Raw genomic sequence first — 22,169 nt, forward strand, 5'->3', positions numbered from 1 at the left:
GCGTAGTAGATACAGATGACGTCATTACTCGGCCACTTATAAAAAGTGAATGAAGAGCGTTCGTTCGTTTTTCAGATGAACGATGAACGGCAATAAAGTGCTTTACTACGCGTTAACTGTGTACAAGCTATCACAACACACGAAGTTTCGCCGGAGCTAAACAACAGGAATTTTGCATTTTCCACGTAGCATCATGTTCTGATGCATGCCTCTAACAGAAACAAACTGGTAGCACAATGGCATTAGGGCCAGCTTAATTGGTGATGAATATTAAAAAGCGCCCTCAGGGATAAAAATTGAAGAAAGGAAGAGGACTAGCAAAAGAAGCCTCTTAAAAAGATTGTCAAGAAAACAATGTTATCCAAAGTATTCCACTTTTGCATCAATTCACTCGCAACTGCACAAGAAGCAGAGAGAGAAAAGCTGCCTTAATGTTTTGCAAGCAGGGTTGCAACAGCCAAATTAGGTATGTCTCTGAGCACAAAAATGCGCATTTTGGAGCAGCCATGAGCAAAAAATGGTGCACAGGTGCAACAGCTGAAATAGGATTTCTAGCAACTTTTGGAGCAGCTCACAGGAAAAAAAAACAAAAGAATACAACTGCACTCTGCTGCAGCACGAATTCAAATCTTTGAGCCCTTAAACGGAGAACAAACCTTACGTTTGGCACAAAAAATTAGATGTGAATGTCGGATGTATGAATATGATTTAAGGAAATCAAGCAAGGGCCACCTATTACCAGTGCTGAGTATATTTCCTTCAGGAATCCAGCATAAAACAATGTTGATTCAAAAGCAAACACAAAAAGACAAAAAGAAAACAAAAACAGCAACCAAAAGGCAAAAGGGCAAATGCCAAAAGCAGATAAGTAAACAATCTGTGAAGTTGACTCGATATTTTGATTAAAGGGACAGAACACTGGAATTAAAGGTCCCCAGAAAGGGGTCACCAAGAAGGGTAAACAACGCCATAACAATGATAGTTATTGAACCACCCATCATTCTCCCGCAAAAATTTTCGATCTAGCTTCTGCAACACCAGAGATATCGGCGATTAAAAATGACTTCAAATTTTCCCTCTCAACTCGTACGCCGAAGGGAGCCATAAAAAAACAAAGAATACAAGCAAGTTCAAAGCTCTGCCCAGACATACGTCACTTCGACGAACTTCCGGTTGCCGCGCGCTCGCTCGCTGGCGTACTCCGCCAAACCCGTCCTCGCTTGCACACGCCTGAGGAGCTCGCCAGTTCGCGCAGCGACGGTTAGTGTAACCACGAACCCGTGGTTATCCTATGTTACACGGCGGACCAAACCATGGTTGCACCACTAACCGCGGTTACCGCAAACCGAGCTTGACGACCTCGGTTTGCGTCGTTAACCGAGGTTATGACGGCGTCTGTTGACGGAAGCTACTCGTCGGCGCCCGAGTGCGCGAAACGTACGAGCGGGTCTGCTTCACAAAGTTATTCATTTGCCCACTGTATCACGTTTAAAGATATATGTATAGATTATGGTGCCGCCCGACGTCTTCGATTACGGCCGACAGCGCAGCGACTGCGTTCTGAAGCCTTGTTGTGCCTACAATATCGTTTGAACGGCTTGTTGCTGAGCAGAACGCCAAAAAATACGCGGCCTTAGCTATGAGAGTACACGAGTTTGCAATGCTTGCAGCACGGGATGCCGCGAGCAGGCTGAGGTACGTTACACAATTACCGCGGGGGTGGAACGTGCGAGCGCAGCGAACGCCGGCGCCGTGCGTGACCGTCCCTAGTCGTCGCTAGGCCTTTTGTTTCGCTTCGAAGCCGCGGCGGTCGACGCTTTGGAACATGATCAACGCAGTCGTAAATCGTCTACTTATGAAACTGCCTTATAGTGATTCCTATCCTGCCATAGTAAAATAATTATAGGATTAACTCTGCCGACGCATTAATCGCAGAGCTAGTACGAGCAGATCGGATCAACCGAAATGCACCAGCGGCAGCTGGCTTGAGCAGTAACTAGCTTGTATCACGGCTATCGCTCTTACCAGCAATTTGCTGCTGGTCAGCGATCCTCACGAGGGTTTCATACTTGATATTCGGCTCAATATTCCAGACGCCAACAAATTTTAGCACGCTTTATTTCGGACATCGGTGCTAACGATCCGCCGTGTGGTTCGCGAACGGTATGCGGGAGGAGGGGCCACAGCGGCGATGTTTACGGCGGTCAAGGAGGTGCTGCCATCGTGCGGTGCTTGACCGTGCTGTTGACGCCTCGTCGGACGACACTCCGATACTCCTGAAACCACGTTATATAAATAAGATATTTGTAAATGCAGCTTCGTTCTGCCGATCCCTGCGTCGCTTCGGTTGTTGCACTTAATGGGCAATGGCCACCTAACCGATAAGGGCGGCGAGCTGTAACAGCCTGCACAGAGTTCGAGCAGCGCACGAGCAGACGACTTTCGCAGCTACCGGAAGTGTGTCCGTGACGTCATGGTTGCAGTGACCGCAGCGAATGGCAGCTTCTAGCAAGCCTTGCCAGTCAACTGACCCGTGACGTCACGGGACTAGGAAATAAAGATAGAGGGGCTTTACTGGCTTTACTAGGAAATAGTTCCATGCGACACCGCCAAGCGACATTCTCTCTGCCCGCGAATTTCAAAAAATGCTGTTTTTAAAAATTAATAATAAATCGCTGGCTTTGTTCCAAGGAGTTATACTTTGCGTTAATGCTCAAAAGGATGTGTTCTACACACTGAACACGTTTATCAGTGGTTTCTTGGGGGCCGTTTCCGTGGACCTTTAAGGTCTTGCTTTTTTTTCGCCACAGTGGAAAGATTGATGTTTAAAACGTTCGATTGCACAACGGTTTTGCTAGAATCGCTGTAGGAAATTTTTACCGGGAATTTTTCGATCAATGTGTGAGCCCGCTTTTATGTAGTCCGATGTTGGAAACCATGAGCAGCGACCGCTATGACGACTGGTGGTTGACAAAAAAGACGTACCGAAAACAAATGTAACTTTCACTTGCCAGACAATAATCAGATATTTTTTGCGTCGAGTAACGTCCTTTTCAGTTTCACACTCCATGCTGTTACAGCACAATCACGCACGCCCCCGTCCACGAAAGTTTTAGTGGGCACTGTCATTGCTTCATTCACGAAATTGCAAACACTGTGGCGCCATCTAGTGGCAAAATCTGAAAGCATACCTCTCTCTGTGCGAAAGAAGAGGTTTTTTTTTTTTTTAAGGGCACACTGGAGAGAGCGCAAAATATAATATTAGTGTCCACTGGGACACTAATCATTGTAAAGAGCACTAAACACTTTATTACAGTATACATCAATAGCCATAAAATAACTCTTGCATACTTAAAGAAGTCGGAAATTCGTGCTCGCTTGAGCAGCAGCTGAAGCTTGACAATCACTGAGCATCGCTTCCAGTAGAGTGTACGCTGGCGGCAGTCCTTTTTGCGTGCACAAAACCAATTAGTGACTGGATGAACTGAAGGATATCACCAGCCTTGATGTTAAAATCGTAGAGTGTAAATGTCTGTATTTTTTCCCCAAGGCTTCCAACCTTCAAACCATGCAAAAATCCCGATGAATCTGCCGTTTCATCTCGTGAGCTATCCTGCCGTCGGTCAATGTGGACGCCAGCATCTTCCACAGATGCAGAATCGGCAAAGGCGATGACAATACGGCTGCAGCAGCACACTTTGTGCGGCTGCGATTGCGATGATGATAGTGCTCATTTCCTCCTTTTTTCGCCGCGTATTCGAGTTTTCACATCATTGCCTTCTTAAAATTCACCTTTTATTCGATATTCAATCAAATTTTTATGGCAAACACCTACAGAGCAGGGATACAATGTGTCCCCCATTACAGCTGGACAAGCTGGACAAGTTATACAGCTGGACAAGTTTGCAAGCATCTCGCAGTTTGCGGAAAACTTTTCGGAAAAAAAAAACCTGCATCATTTCTCTCCACAGGCAATCAAAAAGGCTGGGAGGAGATGCTACGTCACGTGAACAGCATTTTTCCACAATTCCCTTGAGTCTCATTTTAAATTAACTTGCAAACAAATATTTATTACTGCTCCAAATATGCTCCTCTAGATAGTTTTATTTGTATTAGGCACAGCATAAGGTGCGTTATATCTCTGCCGCCGGTGCGCTGTCATCCTTTCAACTATGGCAGCTCCCAAATCGAGGATGCCATCAGCCTGCTGTGCTTCTTGCAGTTACAGTGTAAGATACTATGGCAGGTTAATTAGACTGGACCGCATCTTTGCGGGCAATACAATGGTTCACTGTGCAAAAAAAGACAGCCTTAAATTTGACGTCGATACACTTCGGTAGCTGGTTTGGAGCAGTTTTGTGCTTTAGAGCAGGACGTAGCAGGAAAAGCAGTTTGGAGTAGAATGGAGCAATGCAACAGCGCTACAGAAACCCTGATGGATTCGGCAATAAATTGCTTGACTGATACAGTGCTCATTGTGGTAGCATGGAAGGAAAAAAAAGCATTATGTGCCCTATTAGCTCTCATCATTGCATGACTGCGAGTCACTCTGCTTGTAAAAAGCAGGTTAGCCCAAAAACAGCAGCGTTTCCTACAGCAGCTTGTACTATACGGCAGCACAAGACACAAACAATAAAAGATGCTTGGTTGAAACCTCAAAAACACACCTATCAAATTTGCTGCACATACATAAAAAGGCAAAACCAAACCATCCAACCTTGACAGCTGGAGGCCTCAGCTGACAAGACAGAAGGCTTCCAACATTGCATTCACAAGCGAGCCTTCACTAAAACTAGGATTTCCGCACATTTCGATTCAACAAAAAAAGAAAAACTGATATGACCGTTGTGAAATGCTGTAACCAGTAAAGGCCATTTGGAATCCGCGACGGCTCGCCATGAGTTTAAACGAATTTCCGAGTATTAACATTAAATGAACATACACATTAAGTACTGCGCATATGGAATAGCAATTGCTACCGTAGCCTATTTTGAATATTCAGACATCCCTGGAAGCCGCGACATGCAGAGGCGAAAATGTCAGTCTTGCCCAGCCTTTTTTGGTGCAAGTTGGCACAATTTAAGCTCATTTAATGCTTTAGGCACCGCGTGGCAGGAAAACTATCAAATAGTGCAACTGTCCCACCCCTGCATTACGCTTTTGAGGCATGAGCAAATTTACGCCCGTATTCACAAACGCACCTCGACTCGACGTTCCACCTCCACTCGTTGGAGCGGAGAATACAGCCGCTACTCCACTCCAGGGCCGATTCGGATTCAAGAACGACAAGTTTTCCTCCAGAATACCTCCTCCACTCGGAGCAGCGCAAGTGGCATATGGGGACGAGATTAAGATTAACTTTTGGCCCGAAAACTGCGTGCTGAACTGTGTAACATGCTCAGTTTTTCATGTCAAGTCTTCTAAACAACTTTTGCAAGCGACCTCGATGTTAACAGCATAGTGTAACTTGTTTTGTGAGCTGGATGTAAAGGACGGCTGTGAAAAATGGTCGAAAATGTTTTTGCGCATCTGGCAACAGTCGCTGCTGGTGACGTAGGCTTCGAGAAATGGTGCGAATACTTGTCTATTTTTTGGTGTGAGATCTACGCTCGGTCTTTGCCGCTTTACCTTTTTGTTATTGCCAGGCTTTGACAGACTTTTTTGTTTATTACGAGGCTTTGACAGACTTTTTTTATTGCCGGGATTTGACAGGCGTCAAAATATATAGCAGGAAAATAAAAGTACAAGCCGCGAGCTCCTACAGGCATGGCTCGGAGGCGAGCTAAACTGCTAAACATGCGTGCTGAATCGCAGCGCATTGCAGCTCATGTACACTGAATTCGACTCTCCAGAAGAAAATACCGTGTGCGGTTTCCAAACAAGTAGGGAGCCTTAATTGAAAACGTGCTTGAAAAGCCATGCTCTTCGTCGGCCGCGAATATCTCTCCATAGGACAAGCACACCAACGCGCTCCCTCGACAGCGCCGCGCGTCCGAAGACGTACTACGTACCCGCGGGCGACGAGCAAGCCATTGATGTGCGGGGTGCAGCACAGATGTCCGCACAGTCCCACCGCGCCTCCGGTGCTCGCCAGCTTACTACATAGAATACGTCGTTCCCCCACAAGTTCGGCGCCGTCTGCGGAAGCGTGCGGGGCGAGCCACGGAGAGAGCGCCGCCGCTAGACTCCGGCCGTGGGGGAGCTCACCATTTACGGTCAAATCGCGCCTCAACTCTGCACTCGGTGGGCTCAGAAACGGTTGTTCATTTATCCAGTGACGACTTGAAATGTGCCCGCGCCACACAAGCGCACTGCGATGATGCGAAGATCAAACAGCACAGACGTCGTTGGCTGATCACGGCCATGTTCGGCGTGAGCGGCAGTGACGGACTTAGGCTAGCCATGGCCGCATTCGTAAAACGATAGCGTGCCAGAAGTCCCGGGTCACTGTCACTCTCAGCTGATGCTTTAGAGAAAGGTTCGGTGCATCCTTATCGTATCTTCTTTCGTGAAAAGTGTGGTATACCGGTAGAACGAATTCCACACAGCGAGCGAGCGATGCGATGTCGGCCATGTTTACAAGAGGAGTGGCGGTCGAGGAGCGGCCAAGGTAGCATCGTCGCAGACTCGAGATTCTCGAGAAAACTCAAGTTTTCTCCACCGCTGGAGGAGTGATTCGAGTGGAGATTGCTCTCTGAAAAGAAAAACAGGCCTCGAGGGCCGTTTGAAGTAGAAGTTCCAGTGAAGGCGTGTTTGTGAATACGGCGGTTACTGTCAATGGATATATGAGTGACATTCACTGCTTACAGTCCCGTGCTGCAGCGCGCATTTGACGGCTAATAGCAAGAAAGCTTTACATGATGGCTACTGCAATGGCTGTGCAGTTATGAGGAACGGCATGTTGTACACAGTTGACGCATGCTCACAGGACCCTGAAAACTAACCTCTAAGCTCAGCTCGGAGCTACAGCACCGCAAGCTAAGAGAAGCCAAAAAAACCCTGCGTATTTGCTACTGGCTACTCTCGTGTTTCTCTCAAATAAACCTTCAGTTGTTTGTCGCCGCTTGTTATCTTCCCTTCTGTATGTCCCATTGCCTGTATCCTGCTAATATTCAGCTAATACAGCATACTGTTAAATTATATTCAATTTAGTAATACATGGCTGCCGAGTGACCACATGATGAGCAGCCTCATGTTGCCAGGCGCAGCCCACGACCATGAGGCAGGATGCTCAGAGAGCAACCACAGTGTATTTGCATCTCAAATGCATATTTTCACACGACTAACTACCGTGTTTACTCGCATAATGATCGCACGTAAAAAAAAAAAAAACCAATGCAAATTTAGGGGTGCGATCATTACGCGGGGTAAATTTTCCGCGAAACATTTTTGAGAACCGAAAACACAAGTTGCAGGTCAGACGTCTTAGAACAGATATATCTATTACAACCAAAACTAAAAGTTGAGTAAGGCTTACCTTCGCAATAAACATGCACATTAAGTATCATCATCATCAGCCTGATTATACCCACTGCAGGGCGAAGGCCTCTCCCATATTTCTCCACTTAACCCGGTTCTGTGCTAGCTGCATCCACTTGACCCCTGCGAACATCTTAATCTCATCCGCCCACCCAACTTTCTGCCGCCCCCTGCTACGCTTTCCTTCCCTTGGAATCCAGTTTGTTACCCTCAGCGACCATCGGTTATCCTCTCTTCGCACTACATGTCCTGCCCATGTCTATTTCTTCTTAATTTCTACTAGAATGTCGGTAACTTGAGTTATTTCTCTGACCCACTCTGCACGCTTTCTATCTCTTAATGTTACCCCTACCATTTTTCGTTCCATAGCCCTCTGGGTTGTCCTCAACTTAAGTAGAACTCTCTTGGTTAGCCTCCATGTTTCAGCCCCATAGGTGAGTACAGGCAAGATGCAACTGTTGTATACTTTCCTCTTGAGCGATACCGGTAAGCTGCTAGTCATAATCTGCGAGTACTTGCCAAAGGCACTCCATCCCAATCTTATTCTTGTTATTTCCTTTTCATGGTCCGGATCTGCGGTAACTACCTGTCCTAAATAGACATATTCGCCTACTATTTCCAGTATTTCGCTACCTAATGTAAACTGCTGTTCCTTCCCGAGGCTGTTGAACATTACCTTAGTCTTCTGCATATTGATTTGCAAGCCTACCTTTCTACTTTTCCTGTCTAGGTCATCAATCATTATTTGCAGTTCATCCCCCGAATTGCTTAGCAAGGCAATGTCATCGGCAAATCACAGATTACTGAGGTATTCTCCATCTACCCTTATCCCTAACTGCTCCCATTCCAAGTCTCTGAATACTTCTTCTAAACAAGCTGTGAATAGTACTGGGGAGATTGTGTCTCCTTGCCGAACACCTTTCTTTATGGGAATTTTGTTGCTTTACGCAGAACTATGGTTGCTGTGCAGCGACTATAAATATCTTCCAGCACTTTCACGTACGGCTCGTCTACCCCCTGATTTCGCAATGCCTGCATCACATTACGTATCACATGTATCACATGTGCACAATGACCATTTATTTTTTCTTGTGAATCCTCAGAGTGAATCCTCGCCATACTCACTTTCATTGCTGCACGACTCATCAGAAACGGCAGTGTCGTCGCTGGGAGCATTTTCACAATCCCACAGAAAGCCATCTTCCGTTCCACCCAAAGTGTTCGATATGCCTTTCTTCTTGAAGCTCTTGGCCACTACCTCGTCAGGGATACTGCTCCACGCTTCTGCAATCCACGAGCAAAGCATCTCCACGGGTGGCCTCCTGATCTTTTGTGCTCAGCGTCAAATCATGCTGGCCCATCGCCATCCACTCTGCATAGTCTTCAAACGTTGTCCTTGAACGGTTTGTTCAGCGACACGTGGAGAGGCTGCAGCAGCGAAGTCAGACCCCCAGATGGCAGATTTTGGCCTGCAGGGGACTGAAATTAGTCCGAAAAATCGAACTTTCGGACTTTTAAAGTCCGAAATATCTGTCGCGAATATGTATGCGCTTCTATGGGGTGACTGACGGTGCCTCACTGAAGTCCGAAATATCCTACAAGTCCGAATTACCCGTCGGCTACTGTAATCCAGTCGACCATCAGGTCTGCAGTCATCCATCCTTTCATTTGTGCACGTATATGGATGCCACGGGTAAAGTTTCCTTCGAAATAGTCTTCCATTTGAAGACGACGTATGGTGGCAGCTTCCGCCCGTCGGCCGTCACAGCAAGCATGACTGTGCATCGGTTTTTTTCTGCGCCAGACGTCTTCACGAGGACGCTCCGAGCACCCTTCTCGTTCACAGTTGTATTCCGGGGCATGTCGAACGTCAGTGGAGTTTGATCGGCATTTCCAATTTGCAACACGAGGTAACCGCTTTTCTCGCGAAGCCTAGTGACGAAGTGATGCAAGTACCACTTTGCTTTCATACGCGGATGGGAGCCACTGGCACGACATCCGCCGCCTCAGGGAAAGTCCCCAACCAGAGCTAGCGCGGAAATCCTCTGCAGCAATTCCCAGCTTCCTGGCAGTTGTGCGCGCCTGCGTCTGTATCATTTCTAATGACACTGCACAACCATCCTTGCGCAGGTCCCTCACATATTCAAGGACCGCCTCCTCAACATGAGGAAACTTGCCCGTTTTTTGTCCACAGAAAGCCCGCAGTGTCTTGTTTGCAGCCATCAGCTTGTTGCGCTGCTTCTTCTAATAGCGTATCCTGATTTCGTCGACGCCGAAAATGCCTGCCAGCAGCACGGTTGCCATGCTCCAGTGCATAGTCAATAGCCTTGAGCTTGAACGCGGCGGTGTAACTGGCATACCACCCCATGGTGATATGGCGTAAACTCACAAAACCACAAAACACGCTGCCGAATTGCAAAATGGCGAACGCCGCAAATCGCGTTTTAATCAAGGAATCATGGGAACTCGTCGGAATGCATTCGCTGCGGGATGACTGCAGATCAACTAACAGGCGCCTGCTGCTATGACAGTGCGGGACATAAAAACAAAAAAGGCAGCGGAAGCAAGTTCGGTGTGCATCATTACGCGGGGAACTTAAAAAAATGAAATTTTGACAAAGTTCAGGGGTGCGATCATTATGCGAGTAAATACGGTACCATTTTGTAGGACATAACACTGTGTTAAACATTGTTAGTTTGCAAATGCAGACACGACAGCAAGTTGAGCAAATAGAGCCACCATGTGGTTTTTGGAAAGAAAACCACTGCTGCAGCTAACTGGTGCTTTTTCTTAAGTCTACGAGCTGCTGATTTTCTAAAGAAATGAAAAAATGATCAATTTTCATCCATCCAACTCATGATAAAGGCAAAGCAAAAGGCCTATACACAATTTATAGCCTGTTGACATGAAGAAAATGCAGTAACACCGATGAGTTCACTTTGAAGCAAGAGGCCCCGCTTCAGAGTGTGATGCTACACTATGGCAGGCTACACTATATGTATGACATCCATGTCTGGTTCCTTTCGCACCCTTCACTACACCAAACCCGTCACATCTGGTTCCAGCATTTCAGCTGATCTGGTGAGATCGTAGAAAAGACTCAAACTCAGCACATGAGCCCCGAATTCAGTGGACAAGGCCTAACACGAATGTCACCTGTAAAAGCATAAACTGTGGGCAGCGGTCGCATTTGCAAACACTCATGTATGTTGCAGCCTTCAGAGCAGGTGGACACAATGGGTAAGAAAACCGGATACAGTTGAATCCCGCCACAACGAAATTTCCACGACAACGAATAATTTTTTATTCCCCGCGAGTATCCTATAAGAATTAATGGCCTAAATTTCTCTGCACAACGAACCATTTTTGCAGAGCGTTTCCGCTTCAACGAAATTTTCGCGTTCAAAATCGAAACCGAAACTAGTTTTATTGGCGAGAAGTCCAAGTCAAATCCAAAGCCACATTAAGCATGAAATCACGTGATTGCAGTTCCGCCATTTTGGCTTTGTGTCGTGGTCGCGTTGTTCACTCGCTGCCTTTCTCTTCGACAACGACGAGTTTTCATCCGCAGGACACGATGGCAACGCAAGTGAAAAAACGCAAAACTCTTTCCCTTGAGCAAAAAGCTCAAATAATCGCCCAAGCAGAAAGCGGAAGGAAGAAAGCGGCAATTGCTGAAGACTTCGGAATTCCTGCAAGTTCGCTGTCAACGATTCTAGGCAATAAGGACAGCGTGAGAATGGCACTTGCTTCAGGCACATCCTCGAAGCACAAAAAGGTGACGCGGCCCCTCCATGAAGAGTTGGACAAAGCAGTGCATGCGTGGTTTGTGGAAGCACGAGCCAGCAACGTCCCCCTGTCCGGAAGCATCGTCCAGCAGAAAGCCTTGAACTATGCATGCCTACTTGGCATTGATGATTTTAAAGCCAGCATTGGCTGGCTAAACCGTTTCAAGGCCCGCCATAACATCGTTGGAAAAGTGTTGTGCGGCGAGTCAATGTCAGCAGACGTGGACGGAGCAGCTGCTTGGAAAGGCGAGTAACATGGCCGAAATTTTAAGCAACATTTACAACGCCGACGAGACCGGGCTATTCTACGAGATGTTGCCGGCTAGGACGCTCGACTTCAAGGGGCAGCGCTGTCACGGCGGCAAACACAGCAAAAAACGCATCACAGTGCTGCTTTGCACAAACATGGATGGCTCGGACAAGCGTCCGCCGTTAGTCATAGGCAAAAGTGCCAAGCCGCGCTGTTTTAAGGGAACTCGTAGCCTACCTGTGCAGTACAAGGCGAACAACAAGTCATGGATGACCCGCGCTATTTTCACCGAGTGGATGATGGCATTCGACCGCGACATGAAGCGGCAGGGCCGTAAAGTTTGCTTGCTTTTGGACAATTGTTCAGCGCATCACTCCGACGAAGTCAAGCTCACTAACACGGAGCTGAGGTTTTTCCCTCCCAATAGAGGGTTTACAAAAGTACGTCTGGCAACCGTGAGCGGCACCCTGATCCCGCGCTGGCCGCCATATTTTGTTCGCTCCATCCGTTCGCTTCGTGTCCGTCCGTCAGCGCTCGCCGTTCTGTTTGCGCTTTTCACGTTTTAACCTAGTGTGCTGTGCTTGGACCTCTGTTCGGTCCCTGGCGGTTTCTGTTAGAGACGCCTAGAAGCGTATTTTGATAGCCGAGACGTTGCGGGGCCCACCGGCTGCGCTACCGAGCGCAGTTACAAATTGCTCTACGAGTCGTGCATGCCCCCCCCCCCCCCCCCCCCCCCTCGGCAATCCGCAGCGTCATCCCTATCCAGGTACAGTATCCAGAATTGTGTAATGTGGATTTTTTTTGTCTGTGCGCCTTTGCTGTTTACTTAAATGCTTATGAGAGATCATCGCGAGTTTGCTTGGTTTGCGCAATCACCGTCGCTCATCCCACTGGAAGATACTTGGTTGATGAAATGAGCGAGGATGCATTTTATTTTATGATAAAAGGATCGTGCGTAATTTCACGTAAGTTGGACTGGCGCTTAGCACTTTCCTTCCCATGCAGTCGACGCAGTAGTTTGCATGAGTCTCAGAAATAATCGGGGGCTGCGTAAAAAAAAAAGTGCCATGGTAATTTGTGCTTCCAGTGATTGAATATTGATTGGTGTGCGATAGGCGATGACGAGGTAATAAAATCTTTGTAATTAATTGATCAATTGATGAAATAAAGAAACGAAAAAAAGGAAAAATGGGAAAGTAAAAGTTTAAAGGTGTCAGAATGAAAAACCAGTGCTTGGTGATGCTAAGGAAGAAAATTTAGAATGTGTAATTGATTAATTGAAATAATTGAAGAATGTGTTCAAAAGTGTCAAATTGCTCAGAATGGAAAGCCGATTGTTTCTTGACGCATGCGTATTGGTGTATAAAAATATAAAACGTCAAATAAAATAAAAATAAATAAAGAAATGATAGAAATATAATATAGCATACATAACATAGAAATATAATATACATAACAACATATAACATACTACACTCTTGTGTAGTATGTTACTTTTGATGAATTCATATTTCACTGCATTGTATTATTTTCGCCCCTCCTGCTAGGGCCCAGTTAGGGCCTGCAGTATTTGGTAAATAAAATAGATAAATAAATAAAAGAGCTAAAATATAACACGCGAAGAAAAAATATCGTGTGTGTGTGTGTGTGTATGAGAGAGAGACACCATCGCGTTATACCTTTAACGGCGGAGCTTAAGTGACCCCCTAATTTTTCTATAACGATATGATATATTATAAATCTGATTTTATGAACACAGCCAGTTGCACAAAGCAAAAACACTTCGCAGTAATGTGAGTTGACTTTTCAAATTTCTTTTCGTTTCAGCCGAGTTCTTCCTCCCCCGAGTTCCTCGAAGCTTCCAATGTCAGCGCTTTCATATGAGATTACGGCTTCAAATGTTTACTTTCTGACAGAGAGAATAAACAAGAAATCGACATATTTAAAAATTCCAGTGAATTTCAGGTAGCTGTGAATTAACGAACCATCGGGTGACTCGAAAAAAACACAAAAGTGAAGCGCACGCTTCGTTATTTTATCGGCCGCGCTGGCAGGTATAAAACCTGAGCTGCGCGCTCTGGACATGGACCGGTCGAAACAGGCTGTACGTGAGCATGTTACAACACGCTAGTGGGATGTCATCTTTTCCTGCTTTTCTAGACGCCGCGGGTTTAACAGCTGCTTGCTTTTGCAGCGTGAAACACGCACCTCGGGCGCACTAGACAACCGTATTGCTCTCTGCACCAAGCACTACCATTTCGTACGACTGTGAAAAGTAGTTTCGGTAGTCATGCCCGCGTGTCTTAAATCAAATACACAATGGTAAATGTAACCTACGTACAAAATGTTTCAAAGAACGTATTTGCATTCGTTACACATGCATTGCTCCTTCTCCCGTGTCCTCCATCGCAGCATAAGTTTATCCTTCAAGTTCACAAGGCTCTATAGCGCGCAAAACAATTAACCTTGCTGTTTTAGGTGATAGCACATTCTGTGAGCTAGCTCCCAGTCAGAGGGACGTGCAGTAATGCTTTACATGATGCAAGTGACCCTTGTAAAGCCGATTAGGACTGCGAACGAACGGTCGCATACACGTATACCTTGATTCCGTGCGCGTCTATGACGGTGCGCTGGCTGCAGAAGGGCACGGAACAATATGCTGGCATCATTCCGAATAGAGCTTGGAGCTAACAGCGACTGCTGTGATGTTAAAAAATGAAACAATCGCTTGTGAGCATTCCAATGCACCTTGCGGTGCATGCACGGGTTCTACGAAGGCGCACGTTGACAGCGTACTCGATGGGACTGAGCAAAACATGGCCGCCGCGCACAGTTTTTGTTTCTTTCACTAGATGGCGCTAACTTTTGTAAAGCCTCTATTGCACGTCTTACAGCCTCTCGATCAGGGCGTGATTCTTAGCCTGAAGCGCGCTTACCGCGGGAGGTTAATTCAGCGGCTGCTTTTTAACACTGAAACCGGCCGAGACACGAAGGTGGACTTGTACGTGGCACTGCAGATTATGTCTGCTGCCTGGAGCACACTGGGGCGCTCAGTAATTGTGAACTGTTTCAGGCACGCCGGATTTGCCGAAGGTCGACCCGTACACTCTGCTGGCCTAACACCAGGCGTTACAGACGACGACGAAGAGGCGTCACCGGCTCCGGGGATCGCGGCCGCCTGGAAAACGCTGGGAGAAATAGGAACCGTGCCGCCTAATCTCGAGCTCGACGAATACATCGGCGCTGACGCTTGTGTTGTTGTTCACGAAGATGTGAGTGATGAGCAGATCATAAAAGCTGCCCGGAATGATAAGGACTCTTCCGATGAAGAAGACGACGACGTACAGGAAGCGCCGGCTGCGGCAACCGCCGTACAGGTGATGGACGCTTTTGATGTCATCAGGAATTTCGTTGCTGTCCGAGACGACGATGTTGCAATGGGTTTGCTGACCGAGTGCGAAAATCGCGTGACGGCGTTGCTCGCCGTGAAGCGTAAGCAAACCAAGCTTACAGATTTTTGGCATTACAGTTGAATCCCGCTATAACGAAATTCACAGTGCACGAAAAAAAATCCGTTCTCGCGGAACTTCGTTATCGCAAAAATTTGACGTGAAACGCAGAAAGAATTGCTAAGCAGCAGCAAAAGCGTTTAATGCCTAATGTGCTTAATGTGGCTTTGGATTTGACTTGGACTTCTCGCCAATAAAACTAGTTTCGGTTTCGATTTTGAACGCGAAAATTTCGTTGAAGCGGAAACGCTCTGCAAAAATGGTTCGTTGTGCAGAGAAATTTAGGCCATTAATTCTTATAGGATACTCGCGGGGAATAAAAAATTATTCGTTGTCGCGGAAATTTCGTTGTGGCGGTATTCGTTGTGGCGGGATTCAACTGTAAACGCCTTTGCTGCTGCTTGGGCAATTCTTTCTGCGTTTCACGTCAAATTTTTGCGATAACGAAGTTCCGCGAGAACGAATTTTTTTTCGTGCACCGTGAATTTCGTTATAGCGGGATTCAACTGTATATCAAACTAAGAGGACCACGAATAGTACAATATATAAAAAACGTGCTAACAAATGAGCTTCTTTGTAACCCCGAAGTGGGAATATGATGTACTCCTGCTAGCGACAAGTCCCCTCCTGGCATATCGGCAGCCCAGCGCTCACTATGAATGCTCAAAATGCGCAGACCTGCATGCTGAGAAGCCATTCACACTATGCATCTGAAAGGGGGAGACAATGGGTGCGTGCCTTCAAGTGCTGCTTCGAGGACCAAATCAGGGCGACAGAGCTGCAGTGAACAGTGCTGCACCATTATCAACAATCATGACGTCTAATTCAGTTACTGGTAACACTCTAAACACAAGGACTAAACACAATGACAATAGATGCACTGAAAACAAGGCTTCTCCGCACATCATTCATATCGCACTGAAAACTACACGACAGACGAAAGGCCACTTGCAAATGGATGCATTGTTCAATTCGTCATGCAATTTCATAGTGTTACTAGTACCAGCAGGTGCACAAGGACGCTCAGCCAACCATGGCTCTATGTGCATTAAGGGGGGCCCAGGTCTTTGCGGCCAAAAATAATAAATACACCAATTTTTTGTAAATTTTCAACATGGCTTCACAGCTGGATTGTTATGTGCGGCCAAACTTGCGGAATTTTCACAACATTTTTTTTCTATTTTGATAGTGGTAAACTGGTTGACTGCGTGCTGCCGGACTTTCAGAAGGCTGTTGAAACAGTGTCCCACTCCTTGCTGCTGTTTAAAGAGCCACACGCGCGGATCTGTTTTTGGAACGCTGTAACGTGCAAATTAGGCGATATTTTTTAACGAAGCTTCGGAGGTAGCTGCGGAAAGGTCTCAGAATTGTGAAAACGAGAAGATCGAAGATCCGATCTTCTGAGAGATTTTCGGCCGCAATGACCCGGGTCCCCCCTTAGGCTTTATTGCCTAGGTTTGCCTTACAACATACACACTGGGTAAAAAACTACCTTCACGACCGCAGTCAAAAAGTCATCAACGGCGTTGAGTCGCAATATGTTCCGGTTACATCTGGCAGACCGCAGGGGGTCTATGCTAGGACTGCTTATTTTAAAAATTTTTATAAATCATATCGGTCTGGGTATAACTTCTAAAATTAGACTATATGCAGATGACTGCGTATAGTATGAAATATAGAAAATAAGGAAGATGCAAACGATCTACAAACACACTTTAACCCGATCATAGCATGGTGCTGTAAATGAAATATGACTAAATCTTAAAAAATGCTGCAATATTCGTTTTAGCCGAAAAAGGTAAACATCTTGAGTAGTTACTTTTTAAATAGTCATCAAATAGCCACATATCAGGATGTTAAGTACCTAGGCATTTATTTTTCTCATAATTTAACCTGGAACAAGCATGTCAATTACACAGCAATGAAGGCTGGTCGCGTACTCAACTTCATTAAAGGAACGTTTTGCAACGTATCAAGTAACGTGAAAGTAGGTGTGTAGATCTCAAATGTGCGCTCAATTTTAGAACATGCAACGGTAGTGTGGCATCCAGCTACTAAAACCCTTATCAAGAAACTTGAAGAGATACAAAATCATACAGCACGTTTCATTTGAAACACTTATGATCTTCACAGCAGTGCCAGTGCGTTAAAAAAGCATTTAGGATGGGATTCCCTACAGCTCCGTCGCACCTTCTTCTGATTAGTCTTCTTAAACGGCATTATAAACAAAAAAATTGGCATTGACCGTGATGCTTACCTTGCACCTCCCACATACATTTCCCATAGTAGAAGAGAACATATCCGTAAAACATGCGAAATTGCCTGCCGGACATCTGTATTTAAATCAGATTTTTTTCCCACGCACAATAAGTAAATGGAACAGCCTCCCAAACGCAAGTTTCATTAGATGACAACAGCTTTCCAGGTGCGCTTAAAACACATTTAGAGGGACTAACTGATGCATCACTGTGCCATGCACCATAAGCTATTGACTGCTCTCCTTAACAGAGAGCTTTCGCATGCTACTTTTTTGCTTTTTATATGTTTTTTAACCCTTCCACGACTTGCACAGCATTTCCCAAGTGTTTATTACTGTTCTTAGCAGAGTTGTTGCTAGGTCTTTAGTATGAATGTAATGTACATCTGTTCACAGTGCTTTTGCCTTTCCCTTTGCATACCCCCCATACTCTAATGCCCAGTGGGGCAATTTGTACGTACTCAAATAAATAAATAAAAATCGAATTCTTTTTCTCTTTAATTTTGTAATCCTGAAATCCTTCCACAGCTACCACAGCTACCCCCCCAATTTGTGCGTTACAGCATTTCAAAAACGTGACAAATCTGCACGCGTGGCCCTTTAAACTGAAGTCCAATCACACCGGACTTTGATAGCCCCTACAATTCTGAGAAATAAGCGCTCCGCGGACATAATATTGGTCTCATTCGAAAGATCGCGGTTCAGGATATTCCAATATTTCAGTTGGCGACCACAACTGAGCACACCGAAGTGAAAAACCACAGAACAAGACCCCATGAAGCATGCACTGAAACCGGTCTCAAAGCACATGAGACCAAACCCGGTAATGCTTAGCGCAAAGGCAAGGGGTGGGCACGATCTTTACAAGGGTATCCCTGTCCTGTATGGGCATACAGTGCAGACAAGAATATGATGACTAAGTAGTTTTAAACGCCGCGATAAATTGCACTGCCAGGCAGAATTAATGGCTAGGCCGCAGGAGCAGGCGCAATTAGCAATACGAAATGAACTTGCTTCTGACTGCTATGCGGTGCAAGATGAACAAAGGGAGATATCAATAGTTGCGGGCCGACTGTGGCTACAACATGATCGTGAGAATGATGGTTTCACACCACAACTTCAGCACCAACTTCGCAGAGATCACAATGCAAATACACTCGTCTCGGTACCAGCCTCCAGACCATGCATTTCATTCATCACCAATTTCCTTCTCGCAAGGGCAATTATATAAGTGGTAAATAATGCACAGACAACAAAAATCATTCAGAACCACGAGTCTGTTAGCTTTGGTGCTTCAAAAATATGATGTTTTCCTAGATTTCTCAAAGCTGGATTCTTGACAAATTCGGCATTTTCGAGGAGCAATATTCGTGGATCTACATCATATTTTGCTAGAAAGGCAAGCAAACAGGACTGGAAGCAGGCTGGAGCATTTTGGATCAGGGAGCACTAATAATGCCAATTTGGAGCAGCTTCGAAGCAATGAAACAAGACTTTTGGAAAAATCTAATGTTTCTGAGCATGTTTCTTAGGTCGACCACCTTTGATAATTGCAGTTTCCTACCCCACCTGCCTTTGACATAGCAGCTTTCTACTCCTCACAAGGAAAATCACCAATTTAATTCCTTTATATGCAACAATTAATGCTTTTCCAACTAACTATGCACACATTCCTGACAAAAAAAGAAAAATGGTCAAAACATATAAATATGCTTAAAATAACACATGCTGACCTAAGAAACATTTAGGAATAAGCTAGCTTAGATTTAAACGTAGAGTCTACCACTCTGATGCAATAAAACAGTGCCACGAGATCGGAGTTTACATCAACTAGCAGCAGATTTCTGTTCGTCTTTCTTGTGCATATCCTTTCTGATCCTATGCCTCTGCTGATAAAATGACATGCGCTGGTCAGTAGTGCCTTCAGGAACTTCAGGAAGGATAGCTGGCACTCAAGGGTAGCCTTTTCATTCTTCAGCTTATTTACTTCGCTTCTTTAGTGGTTGGCACCTTCAGCACACCACAACATAATGTTGTGGAGATTCACAATCCCCTGCCACCCCCATTAAAACAGCCACATAATTAACATGCGAGATTATGCAGGCTGTTAAGGAGGACCGCAAGGAGAGGGCACGCTGGCAAACCCCACACCGCCTCGCAGTCCCCTGCAGCGACGCTGCCGCGGGCTTCCCTCTTTCCTGCTGGCGTAACCAGGAGACCTCCTTTCCCCTGTCAAGAGTCTAGAAGCGAGTCTGTCGCAACTCGCTCGGGGCTTTTCAGTGGTTGAGTGCACACGTGCGGTTAATGATTTCCGCCGAGGAGACCACCGCAGTCACTGAGAATCGCCCAGTCACAGTGCGCACCTACCGAACGACTGTGAGCGCGAAGCCACGCTAGGTGAGCAGACACTTCCCCTAACCTCCCTGCCTGTGCTTCCCCATTAGGTGGTTTATTTCACCCCCATACGCGAGCGAGACGTTCGCTCGCTACGGCAGTTGTATTTCAGTGTTGTGCCTTGCAGTGTACTCGAGCATAGTAAAGACTGTTCAAGTATGTAACCCAGTGTTTGTCCCCTAGGCCCGGACCCACCGCAGCAGCGGCTTCTCACACCGCAGGTTGGGGGGTCACAGCTCCGTCTGCTAGGGCTGCACGTCAGGGCTAGAGGGTGATTGTAGCATCTAGTTCGCCCCCCGTGGCACATTCTTGCGAGAATAACCCCCTTATTCTTGGCGCCCGAAACGTTAGGCCAGAGGTGCGACAAATCGATTGAGTGTATCCAACTACCGAAAAAGACATGGTAATGACAGGACAGTTCTGCAGTGGTGATTCCACAACGGCAACGAAGTAAAACAGCCTTAACTGTTATTACTGCGAGAGCTCAGAGGTAGATGCTAGCCACTGTGATCTTGTAATTTTCTGTGACAGCAGGAGGTCCCACGACTCCACCGCTCTGCAGCAGGGTGACGTGCGGACGCTGGTGTGATGGGCATTCTCTGGTGGTGTTTTGACTTACCCATGCTCAACGGGATAACGGAAAACACTTTTGCATATGCACTATTGCGCGCAAATGCTGATGGCATAACATTACTATCCGTTATGCCGCGCCCATTATCCAGTTCGTTGTGATAGCTCGCCGCAGGCAGACTGAGTGAAGGGGCGGACTACCCGGCCGCTGTGTGTGTAAGTGGCGACCATTTCAATTGCATTGATGCAGCGGGGGCCTAGTCAGCCTAAGAGAGTTTAAAGAAGAAAGCGGTATGATGCCTTTTCTTTTTTGTCGACTAGTGTTCGACGGGCTCTGGGAGCAGAGCGGCACAGCCACGGTGCACATAAGGGCCCGCTGGTATTGCTGCCTGTGCGGGAGCTACACAGCTTGCATTGCTGTGAGCGCATTGGATCCCTGCCGCCTATACTCCGATAGCACCTTGAGCAATAGTTTTCCCCACGAGAAAGATACACGAGTCTTGAGGTTGGTCACGCCATGCTGAGACGAGCTGTATCGCACTACATGCGCATCGCTGAGCATGCGAGTGGCCCAAAGACTTGTTTCAAGTTGTGTCATTTCACTGCCTAGTGGTGCACGGCGACGTCCAAACGGGTAGAACAAGTTCACAACAACGCCACGGTTGCTGCGGTGGGCACGCGCCGACGCGCGACAGAGCTGCAAGCGAAGATGGCGGAACTAGTCTTTACACAAAGCACACCACAATTCGGCCCCCGCTGCGTGGCCTGAGGAGGACGCACTCCCCCACCAACAGGCACCTGCAGAAAGAGGCCAGGCTTGGCATTTTGAGCATCACCGCCTTGTTACAACTAGCACCCACAGCAGACGCAACTGTGACCAATGCGCAGGGAGTAATTTCTTGTGCTGATTATGGATGGGACACTGTATCGATATTCAGTGCATTTTGCTTCCAGAGCAAGCACACGCTTTCTCTTTGGAAAGGATAGAGTGGGGTTAATTAAAAAAAGAGGGTCAAAGAGCAAAAAAAACTAGGGAAAAGACAGCCTTGCAGCCAGTCAGGAGGGGAGCCAGTGGAGACCACGACAAGAGTTGCGGAATCGAAGGCCAAGCCGTCCAGGGAGCGGCCGCATTCCTGCACCTAGAGCCTGCTGTCGCCGTCAACCAGGCCACCAATGAACGGCGTCCAGCCGGCCACCTCGATGAACGCAGCTGCTTTTAGCCGTACGGCGGTTTTTAGGAGGGGGGGGATTAACAATCCCCTGCCCCCATTAAAACGGCCGCATAATTAACACGCGAGATTACGCAGGCTGTTAAGGAGGACTGCGAGGAGAGGGCACGCTGGCCACCCCGCACCGCCTCCCAGTCACCTGCGGTGACGTTGTGGTGGGCTTCCCTCTTTCCTGCCGGCGTAACCGGGAGACTTTCTTTCCCCTGTCTGACTCGAGGAGTGCGCAACTCACTCGAGGACTTTTGGCGGTTGAATGCGCACGCACGTTTCATGATTTCTGTTGAGGAGACCTTCTTTTCTTCTGATTTTAGTATGTACAATGAAAATGTGTGAAACTGACTGAACACTAACAAGTATCTGCTAATGTTTTTTTTCTTTTCTTTCTCTTTCTTCGTCAATTTGTTTCGCAGCTCCTGCATGCTGATCTGAAAATATTTTGAGTGCTCTAATGGTTACAGTTTTTAACTGCAGGGTGTCAATCTTTTGGGAGAGATCACTTGGCAGAAGTCACACGCTGAATTCTCAGAAACTGCACCAATGAGGTTTTACTGTAGACATTTCAATGCACGCAGTGACAACAATTTCAAGCTCCAATTTCAGACTGGGCAAAATTCCAACTGGCATTTCTCGCCATCTAGAGCCTAGAGGACCATAAATGTGCAACTAGATATGAGAGAAAAAAAATTCATAAAG

The 22,169-nt window shown here is 46.6% G+C and overlaps 1 protein-coding gene across 8 annotated transcripts in view; it reads right to left on the minus strand.

Annotated features, from left to right (window-relative positions):
* The window catches only part of LOC146202823 (uncharacterized), a 208,286-nt gene that overhangs the window by 67,454 nt on the left and 118,663 nt on the right, over window positions 1-22,169 (minus strand). The gene's annotated exons all lie outside the window — the stretch shown is intronic.

This window comes from Amblyomma maculatum, chromosome 1 (assembly GCF_055883805.1).
Source record: "Amblyomma maculatum isolate TAMU_Amacu chromosome 1, ASM5588380v1, whole genome shotgun sequence".
NCBI lineage: Eukaryota > Metazoa > Arthropoda > Arachnida > Ixodida > Ixodidae > Amblyomma > Amblyomma maculatum.